Here is a 14329-nt window from a genome sequence, read left to right as displayed (position 1 = left end):
CTCCAACTGGTTCAGATCTAGCCTCTTGTTGCTCAGATTTATCCCCAGAGCCTTCTAGCTGACTAACCCATCCAATCTCCAAAACATTCTTCAAGAAGCTGCCAAAATCATTTTCTTAGTGCAAAGTCTGTTCCATACTCAGATAGCTCTCGTGGATCCTTATGGCTCAGAGGACACAAATCCCTCAGTCTAGCATCTATGACTCTCTGTGATATGGCTCTAAGTTTCTATTAGCCTTATTTCATATTACTCATTTTCAGATTATTTTGAGCCATATCAGAATGACTAGTTGTTCCCTTACTTAGCACACTATCTCCCACCATCATGCATTTTTCTGCAGGTTGCTCTTATGCTTCCAGTGGACTCCTGCCTCAGCTCTGTAGGCTACCTCCAGCCACTCTGTGTCCACTCAACTCCTCTCTGGTCATCATCCCTACTCTATCCTCACTACAAAGCCAGACTGCATCTCTGGAACCATTCTAAGCTTTAACAGGTCAACTCTGGTCTCTTCAAATGGCAGGTATGACATACCCTCCCTTTCATGTGTTATATTCTCTCATTAAAATGTAACTTCTTCAAAATTAAGGGTATTCTTGTTTGACTATCTGGATTTCCAGCAATTATCAGCTGTCATGCCAGGACACAGTAAATTCTTGGCAAATGCTCACTCTATCTATCCAACCTATCTAATTACTATTGAGACTCCTTTCTTTTTTCTTCAAGGCTCAGTTCAGGTGATCCCCTAAAGCTAAAGTAAGTGTTCCCTCTTTAAGTTTTCTTAGTTCATTTTGTCTTGGTCTTTCTTTCTCCCCATCACATTCTACCATGTAGTAGATTCAGTTGTGTGCATATTTTATCCTACCAGTAGAATCTAAGCTTCCTGGGTAGTGTCATATTTTATTTTATTACCTACTACAGGGTCCTGTATATAGTAGGAAATTAATATTCATTGATCTGAATGGATTGAAGGAGAGAGAGAAGGAAAATAGGGAACTTGAGGCAAACAAAACCAATTTAAAGAAATTCAGCTGATTTGGTAGAAGGGAAGAGCTTCACTCTAAAAAGACTTTCAGTTCATAAGGAAACTGCCCATCATACTGGAGCCACAACTTACTCAAGATTGTTGTTGATACTTCATTTTTATTTGGGTTCCAGGTACAAACAAGGGAAAAAATACTTTTTTTGGGGGGAGAGGGGTAGGAATCTCTAACCAATTGATTGGGAGAGTGAACATAAATATTCTGGGATTTGTAGATTTCTTCATTATAAATATAATTCTAATTTATCAGCCAACCTTGATTTAATTTCATTGCAAGAATTCATTCCTACGGATGTGATAATTCCAGAAAGAAGTGATAAAATAAAGCTCTTCTACTTGTAAACTGAAGAGCAGAGCCTTGACTTATAGTGACTCCCACCAAGGAGATATACCCTTCAAGGCTCAGTCAAACTGAATTTCTTTATAATTAGTATCTTCTTAACTGTAATATCTACATGTATTTTTTTCCATCAAGATTCTCATAAGAGCATTTTGGCCCATTGGGTTAATCAACAAGCTAACACTAGCAAGGAATAAGATTAAAATATGAGATCCAGGAAAGAAAGTTGTATTTAGCAAATTTTGGGAATAATCTGTGTATACTGTTAAGTTATTCTGGCTGAAGTTGATGGGAATTGTTTTGTTTCACTGCTTATTTTTGTTTGTCTGTCTCCTGGTTGGATTCAGTTATGTGTCTAATTAGGTAAATGATCATACAAGCAGATCACCAACATGCTACTTTGAGGCTTCCTGACTGGTGGTATTGAAAAAGTGGATCAATAAACCAGTTCTTGCAAGTCTCAAAAGGCAAATCCTAAATTGAGGACATGTTTAGGAAAAAATTATTATTTATATAGAATCAGATGGGGGAGAGTAAACCTATTAGCTTCACTCCTAGCACTTGGAGGCATGAGGTAGGCAACTTGAGTCCAGAAAAATTGAAAAAGTTAAAATGTGGGATGAAGATGGTTTCTTACATACATCTGCCTGGTAATATTATTTCTGTGCCTTTTCCTTGTTAATACTTTAGTCTTCCTTTCTCTTGTTAACAAACCTTAATAAATGAACTCTTGTGGAGCTTGAGTTCTTAGCAGTCAGGAGTAGGAGTGCTAAATAGGATACAAGATAATGGAGAGGGTAGCAGAAACAAGGAGACAAGTAGAGGGTGGGATTTAAATGAGGCAGAATTCTGAATTCCAGAAGCCAGGAATGACTCAAAAGCATAGTACCTTGAACTGGTTGTATACAGGGATCAGAATAGGCTAAGTCAAAGGGACAAGGTGAAGGAGCTCTGAAAACAGGGAGATCTTTTTGGAGAACATTCTGACAGCACAATACAAAAGTATATCTTTTCCTCCAGTGATCCTATCAATGGGACAAACTGTATACCTGCACAATATTATCAAAAAGAAAAAAAAAGTTTTTTATTCAAAGACAGCATTATTTCTCATTGTAAAAACTATAAACCTTCATTTCTGTGATTTCCCGATTAACAAGACACAGCGCTCAGGTTTTTAATTCTATTTTTACCTTCCAAGCTAATTTCAGCCCTAAGTTTCTCTTCCTTCTTTCTATCATTACAGTTATTTAACTTTTCATGAGTCTGGATCACTTTTTTATAAGCTGTCATTGCTAAAGAATTCATCACTAAGTGGACAGCCCACTTAAGAGGAGCTTTTCCAAACTTAGCAACATTGGTCCTTGGAAAACAGACATAGTCGACTGTATGATAGTCCTTGTTGCATATTTATTTCGGGAAGTTGTGCTGTGCTTTTAATTAAGCCAAGTTTCTCTCTAAAATAAATGCCTATCTTTAAAAAAAACCAAACCAAACCAAACCAAACCAATTCTCTTCTGTTAATGAGAAATGGCTGTAAAATATGGAATTCTAATCTCCTTCATTCATTATACATTTATTAAATCTATATTTTGTGCAAATACAAAGACAAAAATGAAAATAGTTCTTGTCCTTAAGCTTACATTCCACTGGAAGAAAACAACTTGTATATAGAAAATTAAATGCAAAATGTGTATAATTTCAGACAGGACACTAGCAATGGAGGGATGTGTGTGAATATGTGTGTGTGTGTGTGTGTGTGTGTGTGTGTGTGTTTGTGAAGGAAGCTATTAAATAAGACAGAGATTTGGAATGACTTCAACAAACATATAGGAGAGAGCCTGTGTAAAAGCACAAAAATGGTAGACAGAATGTCATATATGGGAATAGCAAATGAATCCATTTTAGAACACTAAGTGCATGTAGGAGAATAAGATGCAACAAGTCTGGAAGGGCAGATAGGAGCTAAATGTGAAAGCTTTTACTTCCCTTTAAAGATCCCCACCATGGTAGGTGGGTTCCTTGTGAAAGATTCATGGGAGCACATGAACAAAAGTTGCCCAGAATGAACAGGCATGGATGGTTTGCCTCTGCTTTTTTGGAGGAATACCCACATTATGAGATAAATTAAAGATTCATCAAAGTTTTGAAGTGTAAAGTACAAAAAAACCTAGATCTAGCTCCCAAAGTAGACCATAAGCTCCATGTGGGTAAAAACCCAGATGTTAATCTTCTTTGTATCTGCCAAAACTCACACAAGCCTGCAATACAGTGCATACCTGCAATATTTATAGTTAAAAGAATATTGCAAAAGCAGCAACAATCTGCATATCAAACCCAAAGGATCAGGGGTGATGTCCCCTGCTCCAGACATGCCATAGATATCTGGGATAGCTGGCTCCTTGAGCTAGATTTCTTATGAATCATCATGTACATAATGCAGTGAGATGTAATGTGCTGATTATTACTGATAAAGACATTCTATTTCCTCACTGTCAGCAGGAAATGTACTTTGTGTTGTGTTTCCAATAGCTGGGAGAGTGATATAGTCATCCAGCTACTGGTTCTTATACTTTTTTTTTTTGGCATCACAGTCCCCTTTGGTAGTCCAGAAAAGCCCATGAATCCTTCTTAGGATGTTCTGAAATGCATAAAATTAATCACATATGATTACCAAGAAAATCAATTATATTCAAATATAATCATCAAAAATTTTTTTAAAAAAGTTAATGGATCTCAGATTATAGATAATGATCTATACTCTTTCATTCAGTCCTTCTAGCGTCAGGAAAGTGGAATATTGGTAGGGTTGGGAGAAAAAGAGGAATTACCCAGTGTCACATAGCTTTCCTGGCCAGAAAGCAACACAAGTGGGAAATAAACGATTTCAACTCTGTGTGTAAGAGCGTAAGAATGGGTGTAAGAAAGAAGGCAGCCTGCTAATGAACAGCAAAAGGAAGTGGTGGATTGTGAGGAAGACATTGTACTGAGAAGGTTTGAACATGCTAGGAGAATCAGCAGCTGGGGGTAGTTGTGTCTTATTTGACATGAGCACTAAGAAGCAGGTATGAGATAATCTGGAGACCACAAGAAAAACTTTAAATCATGGCAGAGCTGGACCTGCTTCAATTCCACAAAGACGCATACTTGGAGGAAGAAGGGATGCACTGGGTAATCACACATTCACAAAGTACCAGCCGGATGCTAGGGAGTTATTCAGTTTGGGGCTATGGAGCCAGTGAAGCTAGGAGGCTCATAAATAGGGATTGATCCTGCAGTCTTATCAGCACCATACTCAATGGATCTGAATTAAACTAACCATCCCCAGCTATCAGCCCTAAGCTGGGGAGGTTCACGCAATGTAAAGTGCTTTGCCAACCATAAAGCGTTCTAAGTGCTGCTGGTTATTATTGTTGTTTTGTTAGTCTATAGTCTCCACATCTCCAGTCCAGAGATGATGTTATTCCCCAAGTCTTTACTACACTTCTGGAGAGAGTGTATTTATACAGAAATACGAGGATGAGCTGGTAAATATTTGACAACTGAGCTCTCTGGTTGGAAAAATATGTGAATAGATATTTTTAAGCTTACTTTGCATTATTAATACGTTCTTAAATCTAGACAATTAAGAAAACAAAAAAATCTTCATGCCCTGATTTGCAGCAGATCCTAACTTCTGAGGTGTAAATGCTCCACTGATAATTTAACAACCAGCTTGATTAGTTAGAGCTGGCTCCAGCACATCTCTGAGCAACATTAAATAGAAATACAAGATCATCAGTAAGTAGTCCTGGACTGACAGGTCTGAATCTATTCTTACTCCAACACAGTTTCTCTTTCAAGACTCAATACAGGTGGAAAATGGACAAAAGGAAACCTCACCAGAAACTTCCTCGTGATCTGAAACAGAGCACTCACCAACAGTGTGGACATAATCATGAGGAGGTCAACGAATGTGATAAACTCAGGATTGCTATAAAACAACCTCAGCAAGGGCAGTGGAAAAGGCCAGCTTGGCAGACAACAGTGGGAGCTGGCAAGTAAATTAGGCCGGACTGTGCGGTGGAAAGAGCACTGGATTCTGAGTCAGACCAGCTTTTGATTCTAAGCTCTGATACTATGTGGCTCGAGACAGATCTCAACCTCTCGGAGCTCTAGAGTCATCTGTAAAATGGGAATCCTTCACATAAAGATAGGTCTGTGAAGACAGCTTTATAAAATTTAAACGAGATTTACCAAAATGAGCTATTTCATACCAGGCATTCCACAAAAGTATTTGGTGTCATAAAAAAAGGAAAATCCTGAAATTCCGGTCTTCTCAGGGTTTTGTTTCAGGATATGCATTCTCACTCTGTGGGAACACTGCTTTCTTACCTAATTTCTGGTCTCTATTTATATTTATTATTTATATTTATTTATAGGCTCTTCTTCCCTTTAGCCTATTCCATTTCTAAAAATCTAAAAAGCAGCTCTTACATAGTACTAGAATCTAGGCTACCAAGAAGGGGGCTGTTTGTTCTGATGTAGAATCTGGAGGGAAGGGAATTGATTTTTCAAATCCGAACTGTTCAGTTTAGTTAGGCTATTAATGCTCTTCATTTGGTCTTTGAAATGGCAAGTACATAGAGCACAGGGCTTGAAGTTCAAATCCGAGCCTCAGATAGTTAGTTACTCATTGTGTGGCATTGGCCAGTAATTTAACCTGTCTACATCAGTTTTCCATATTATAAAATAGGAATAATATAGCAACTATCTCCTAGTTTGAAGATCAAAGGAGATCTTTTTCAAGCACTTTCCACAGTGCCTGGCATGTACTAGTATTAAGCATGGTGCTTAATAAATGCTTGTTTCCTTCTATCTATCCTTAACATGCAAAATCTCAGAAGAGTCACAATTTCAAATGTTCCAAAATCTCATTAGTAGATCATGGCAAAAGATGTGTGTGCAAGAAATAGTCTAAAAGACACCATCAAGGACGCCAATTAGCCATAAAGACCAAAAAAGAGAAATACCTAAAATGAGACAATGAATTGTTCAAGCAAGTAAGGACATGGAGCATTTCGTAAAGACCTGTGGAATTTGCTATGTTTAGTTTTCCCTAATCACTAAGTATTGCACAAAATTCAAGTTAGTCTACATCACAGAGGAGAAAGTAAAAGGTCTAGAGGAACAGAATCCTATCCTTTGTGTTATCAAGGAAGATAAAATGCTCCTGGAAGAACAGGAAGAAGTACTTCAAAGAAAAAACAAAGCAAAGGGGAATTCTGTCTCTGGGGAACTGAATGATAAGCGAATGAGTGAAAAGAGTAGCAGGTATGAGGTTCTTCCTATAAGCAAGAGGAGCACCTAAAGCATCCAAGAAACCACAAGTATCCAGAAGGATAGAAGCTATTGGATAATGGAGGGCATCCATTAAGAGTTGGAGGAAGGAGAGATGACTAGAGATCATTGATGATTACTTCATGGGGGCGGGAGGGGGGGGTGATCATGTAGCTCTGTGTCAGTCTAACGCAAATAGCCTCAAGTTCTGCAATATGGAAAGTAACAGACAATTTCTGAGACTTGTCAAACCTGATTGTGTCAAACCACTTCTAGTGATTCATTCAGAGATAAATACCACCACAGTAGGACTTTGAAGGCTTTATGGAGATGAATGGTATTTTCTACATTACTAATGTTTATAAGAGAAAGTCAGACTAAGGAGCTGAAGTTAATTATTGCAACATTGTCTGAAAATGGGATTTAGATCTCTGGTTCATAGCTAAAAATACAGGAATAATGGGTATTTGGCCAGGAACGGAGTGCACCCAACAAGGGCCAATAAGAATATATTTTTATTTTTTTCTTTATTAAAGCTTTTTATTTTTCAAAACATATGTGTGGACAATTCTTCAACATTAGCCTCTGCAAAACCTTGTGTTCCAATTTTCTTTCCTTTCCCCACACCCTTCCCTAGATGGCAAGTAGTCCAATGCATGTTAAGCATGGTAGAAATATATGTTAAATGTAATATATGCATTCATATTTATCCTCCTCCACAGATCTGAGAGGTAAACTATCCTATGTTTTTCTAATGTGTTTATAATATCAAATTTTCTCCTGGAGTTTACAAATATAACCAAGAGCATTTGAAACTGAAAAGAAAAAGGAAGGGAGAAACTTGACCACACAGATCTGCCAAGTCAGGTACTAAACAAAGTGTAAATAAAGTTGCAGGTACATGTTAAGAAACAGAATAGTAGAAGAGACGAGTAATTCATGAAAGATAACATCCAAGAAACAAGCCAACAATAAAACCTATGGCTTCATATGTCTATATAGAAATGCACAAAGCATAGGTAATAGGAAGAACTACAGATTTTACTATAAGGAGACAACTCTGACATTGCATTATGACTCAATTGAAATATGGGCTGACAGGACATAACTTATTCAAAGAAAGGTTGGCTATAGAAAAGAGGCAGAGCAGTACTGTAGATTATGGAGACATATTCATATAAAGAAGCTGATGAGAGAGGGGGAATATTGTGAAGAGGATTTGGGGGATAATCAATGGAGGACTTTTCTATGGAATACTTAGAAACTTATCACATTATTATAGAAATATGTGTAAAATAATTGCACATATTTAACATATATTGGATTACTTGCCATCTAAGGGAGGAGAGAGTGGGAAGAGGAGGAAAATTTTGGAACACAATGTTTTGCAAGGGTCATATCCATGCATATATTTTGAAAATAAAAGGCTTTAATAAAATTTAAAAAAGAAACTTATTACATCCTCAGCATTAAAGAAAGCACGATTCTGTAGTGATAGAGGACCTCAAATATCTGTAATTCTATTCGGGGGTATCTTTCTCTTTCAAAAGCAGAACAGCTGCAAACTGGTGACTTATTCCTTTCAAAAAAAAAGGGGAACTGCTATTCTGCATCTGCATCTGAATCTAATCACCAAGGAGAAACCAATAGTTGAAGCAGAAACTATGGGAACCTGGAAGGATAGTGGCCATTTGATAATGGAGATGTGACAGATAAAAAGCCAGGCATAATCTGACAGGCAAGTAAGGTTTTGAGAGAACCGATATCAAAGCGTTAAGAGAATTTACAGACAAGACCCAAAAGTTGTTGATAAGCTAGAATAATATTTATTATAAATAAGATGAAGTACAATGGATTCAAGTAAAGTTCTACACTGAAGTTCAATCAAATGGGGAAATTGTATCTAGACAACAATTCCTGTGGAAAAAATATCGGGGTTTCAATGCAAGCTCAATACATTGAGATGGCAGCAAAAAACTCTAATGTTTTTCTAGGCTGCAGGGAGAGCCTTTTCATTTCACACACAGCTCCATCAATTTATATAGGTATGTCTGACTTTATAAAACAGATAGTTGGAACAAAACACCTTTTCTATACTATAGTACTTTTGACAAATTTAAAATGTGTATTATTTATTAAATGTTCACCTACTTAGAATTACAAAAATATTCTCATCTTTTCCATGAGAACAGTTCATTCTTTTCTTATCCCTGATCCTAAATTTAGTTAAGATCACTGATATGAAATGTTCTTAATCAATCTAATCTTAATCTCTACTTCCTAAACTATTACCTAAAATGTATCTCCTTGCATCTGATAGTTCATAAATCCCCCCTCTACATCATCTCATAAGAAAGGTATTTGCTAAAGTAGTATTCCTGCCCTGAGTTTAAATATTTTGTTAAGGCTATCTTTTGAAGATTTTGAATGACAGGGCAGAGACCAAATTTTATTCCAGGTGAAATAACTGTCATATAATGATGCCTTGATAACCAATTCTCCACAAATAACACTCATTTTTCACAAAGCTCATAGGGATGAGCAATGGGCCTCTTGATTCTAGGTCACTCTCTCATGTTCAGGCCTCTCTGAGATAGACCAAGACTTAGGCCAAATGGTTTAGTGACAGCTGTAAATGGGAGAAATGCCCCCTGAACTCTGGCCATTTGCAGCCTCTATGTCATTAGGTAGAGGAACTGTCTTGAGAGAGGGGACAAAGGAGGGGCTATGCTGGGCTAAGGGGGTGATTCACATTCCGTGGAATGCATTTCTATGCCTCCTACGTTATCTCAGTGTCTGATAACAAATTATACTTACTGGCAGAATGCACTCTCTTTGTTAACAGGGACATTGCCAACACAGTACCAAGAACAGGGTCACACAAGTTCTCAATAAGCACTATAGAACAGACATGCTAACAGCTTACACTTATATAGCTCTTTAAAGTTTACAATACCACATATGTAAATATAAATAAATGTGTTTATATATATGTACGTATACATATATATATACATATATGAAATTTCATTTGATCTTCATGATTCTGTGACATAGGTGCTGCAAATATTATCATTTTCTCTTTTTCATAGAGGTTTCCCTAAGTGACTACCCTACAACCAAACAGCTAGTGAGTGGGAAAATGACATACTCAAGTCTCCTGATTCCAAATCCTAGAATTCTTACCCCTGGATCAAAATTCCTCACTAGTGCCTCTCATTAAGCTTCCATTTACCAGTCATTGTTAGCCATATGCCTACAAACACAACGTTCAAGGTCTTTAAATGCATCACTGTTCCCCAGCTGTGAGGGTTGGCAAAGGACCTCTGTCCATCTGGCAGAGATTTCCCTCCAAGCAGTCCAGTGTTTAGCTAATAGAGTGGACAAATGACCAGCACTTCAGTTGCTATTTTAAATAAGTAAACAACAAGGAAGAGGTATCTAATTAGAACACACTGGAACATTTCAAATGAGACACTCCCCCTAGCAAAGACTAAGAATATCAACCTTGGAAAACAAAAGGCAAATGACAATGATAAGCCAGCAATACTGAGAATTAATTATGAAAAATAAACTCCTAACAATGGATCCAATGTATTTACCAGCAAACACATGCCATTAATGCCTTATCTGTCATACACACTCTCAGTAATTGTGTAGGGGCAGCTCCCACGTGGAATGCTGGGGCGGGGACTATAGTGGATTAAATAAAACTGTGGGCCTGAGGGACATTCCCCACCCCACCCCCCACCTTCCTTGACATTAGGAAGTTTCTCTGAGCTTTGGTTTAATGCTTCCTTTTAAGGATGCATTAAACAGAGATAAAAAACAACTTTCTTGCTGCTTCCTCAAGCATAATCCATGAGATGACACAAAGTCTACCCTATGTGTTATCCACATGAGCTGTCTGTATGTATGTGTTTACTTTCTTCCACTTGCAAGCCCTTAACCAAATCCTAAGGCTCCTTCCTGCTCAGAGAACAGAATTAGAGGTTTCCTGTCTGAAACAGGTTTAACACAGATTAAACGAGCTCTTCTTGTTCCTGAGATCTGCATCTGTTCTTGCCGCATTGATTTTTCCTTTCCTGATGCCCTGTCTAGAACATTCACCTAAGACTAGAGGTGGAGGAAATTTTAGAGCTTATCCAGTCCTAGTTCCTCATTTTAGAGTTGAACAAACAGACACAATGTGAAATAACCTGTTCAAGACCTAGCCCATCCTTTCTGCGAACCCATGATTTTCACCTGCCTAATGCTTTCTGACTCAATGCTTTATTCTGATCTTTGCTCCATCTGCACTTCTGAAATTCTGGCTTTCCCAACTGGTTGGGGATCCAGGACCCAGTTGGATCCCATGTATATGTCCCTACTGGACCCTGATTCCCACTTTGTTTTTCAGTTTACAGGGTGTGTGGAAGGATGCTGAAATCTTTGCATCAAATAACTGATAAAGGAATTATATGGAAAGAGTTATCACGGGGGCAGTTAGAGGGTATAGTGGCTAGAGTACCGGATCCTGGAGCCAGGAATACCTGAATTCTCAAATCCAGACTCAGACAATTAAATACTTTCTTGTTGAGTGACCCTGGGCAAATAACAACCCTAAGTGCCTTGCAAAAAACAAAACAAAACAAAACAAAAAAAAAACCCAAACTCAAAAACAAAACAAAACAAAAAAAGGAATTACCATAAATAAAAAGCCATTCTCTAAAACATAAAAACTTGAAGATTCTCAAAAATTCTCTTAAGGGGTACAAATTATTAATAACCATATGAAAGAATACCCCAAATAAGAGGATAATAAAAGAAATGTAAATCAAAATAACTAAGATTTTACCTCATACTCAGCAAATCAGCTAAGATGACAAAAAGACAAATAATTTTGGAAGGGCTACAGGAAACTAGGCAAACTAATATATTGTTGGCAGGGCGATGAATTGGTTCAATCATTATAGGATAAAAATCCAATTCCCAGGTATATGGTCCAAGAAGTTCAAGCAAAAAGGTTATATGCATGTGTGTATATACACACATATGCACATATATAAGGGTGTATATATATTATACATACAAACATATATATCACATTTATGGTAGGAAAAAAAAAACAGGAAACAAAATGTAGGCCCATCTGTTGGTTTCATTTCATGAGACTGAGGGCTGAAACAGGTGACCTTACCGGTCCCTTTGATCTTCATCAGTTTTTTACACATGAAGTCTGAGGTGGCAGAAATAAGGAACTGGAGTTCAGAGAAAGAATGCTGGAAGAATGAAAGATTTAGGAGTCAACTATCCTTGAAAACAGTATCCCCTGGGAATAGGTGAGATAGTCAAGATATAAATGGAGGAATTAAATAATATTTAAAGTCCCTTCCAATTCTAAAGTCTAGATCTTCTGAAAGGAGGGACTGGAACTTAGGGGAACAGTCAGGATGGGAAATTTGAAAGTCATTCACAATCCATAGAATCCAAGATCACTATAAGAAAGAGGGAGGTGGGAGAGACAGAGAGATACAGAAACAGACACAGAGAGACAGAGAGAGAAAAACAGAGACAGAGAGAGAGAGACAAAGACAGAGACAGGGAGGGAGGGGGCGGAGAGACAGAGACACACAGAGACAGAGAGAGACACAGAGAGACACAGAGAAAAGAATAGAGATAGAGACAAAGAGACGGAGGGATGGAGAGGGGTAGAAGAGGATGAAGATTCAGAGTAAATGACTAGAGATGGAAACTGATGGATAAGAAGGTTTTTTTTTTTTTTTAAGCTGTTTTTCTCTTTGCTTGTGGGAAATGACTTCAATAGAAACAAAAATCACTAATAAAACTTAAACAGTTACACAAGGGAGAGGTAGGCAGTCAAAAAGGAAAAAAAGGGTCTTTGGGGAATTTTTTTTTCCTTTCAGGGCAATTTGGGTTAAGTGACATCCCCAGTCACACAACTAGGAAGTATTAAGTGTCCGAGACTGCATTTGAACTACAGGGCTGATGTTCTATCTATCCACTGAGCCACTCAGCTGCCCCGAGGCATCTTTTAAAACAGCAGCAGCAGTTATCTATAGAGCACCGAGTATGGGAAGGAGAAGCAGGCTTGTGCCCATTTTACAGAAGAGAAAATCAAGGTACAGGGGAGGTTAGGCGATCTGCAGGGTCCGCAAGGTGCCTCCTGCCGAGCACTTCCGGTTGCCATCTTTGACAGATGCTGAGATGAGAACGAGAGCAGGCCAGAAAGGAGCACCGACAAGGAGGACAGCTTTGAAAGTCACAAGCTGACCTCATGCACTCTGCAACGTCTCACGCAATTCTTTTTCCTTTTTTCTTCTCGTTTTGCCAAGAATACAGAAAGCGCCACTTTTATTTGAGGTTTGTTAAATTCGGAATAAAAAGCAAATTTATATTAAAAATTAAAGCAGTAACAGGTTTGGAGGAACATTGGGAGGCGGCTGAGTGAGAACTGTTCGCCTTCGGATGGAAGGGGCCTTAGTGGTCATCGGGTCCAATGCCCTCATGTGACCGAAGAGGAAACTTAGATCTTGAAGAGGCGGGGACTCTGACGCGAGACACCGGCCTCCCTCTGTTCCTCCACCCCCACGCCCCTCAGAAGAGGGATTCGAACCAGAGGCCGAGGACTCCATAGCTGGTGAGGTGAAGGACGCCCCTATTCTCCTTCCCCTCCCCCAGCCAGACCCCTCCTCCTTACCTGAGCCTCGGCAGGGAGCCCAGGTCTGCCCTGCAGAAGTACCTGGGGCCAGAGTGAGGGACGCCACGTGGCAGCCTCCGCCCTGCCGCCAGGAGGCGCTAGGACGGCTCCAAAAAATCCCGGGAATGGGGGCAGGGGAGACTCATTCTCATGTTGAAAATAAACAGTCTTTTCGGGACTTCTTCTGACCTATGAACCCCGATGATTCTGATAACGGCCCGTACTTGATCTCTGCAAGGCTCTGTTGGGGAATCGCGTTAAACAAGAGCCGCTTCCCGGGCAGTTCCTCCCCCACCTGGGGCAAGTGGAACATTCCCACTCCCATTCCACCCCGGAGGGCTCGAGAATTTAACCCTTTGTGCCCCTCTTTGCATCAATCTGTCAATCAATTAGCACTTACGAAGCGCTCGCCTACGTGGGGCGGGCTTTCTGCTAGGGATATAAATGCGTGAGTCAGCGGCTTGCCTTCAAGGAACTTACATTTTATAAATGTTATTTTACAATTTAACATGAGAATTTGGCATTGACGAATGTCATATACAGTAGTATCATAATATGCTCCTAGGGAAGTAAGCACCGGATGGGCACAAAATAAATACACAGTAATAGGGATGCGGGAGAGTATTAACAGCTCTCCAGCTCATTTTACAAATAAGGGAACTGAGGCAAACGGGGCTAAGTGACTTGCAAAGGGTCACATGACAAGTAAGTGTCTGAGGCCTGATTTGAACTCAGGAAAATAGGTTTTCAGGCCTGGCACTCCACCCAAGATGGGTTAGTGGGTAATTAGTTAGTGGGTAATATCCTAACAACTAATTGTGAAAGGTTTTGGATGCCAGTCCTGAGGTGACCTTTGAGGTCATCATCAGTCCAACCCAAAGTGAGCAGGAACCATTTCTACAGCATAATTTCCTTATGTTTATGTAGTTCCTCA

Source organism: Antechinus flavipes, chromosome 6, assembly GCF_016432865.1.
Source record: "Antechinus flavipes isolate AdamAnt ecotype Samford, QLD, Australia chromosome 6, AdamAnt_v2, whole genome shotgun sequence".
Taxonomy (NCBI): Eukaryota; Metazoa; Chordata; class Mammalia; order Dasyuromorphia; family Dasyuridae; genus Antechinus; species Antechinus flavipes.
Note: the sequence above shows the minus strand (reverse complement) of the source record.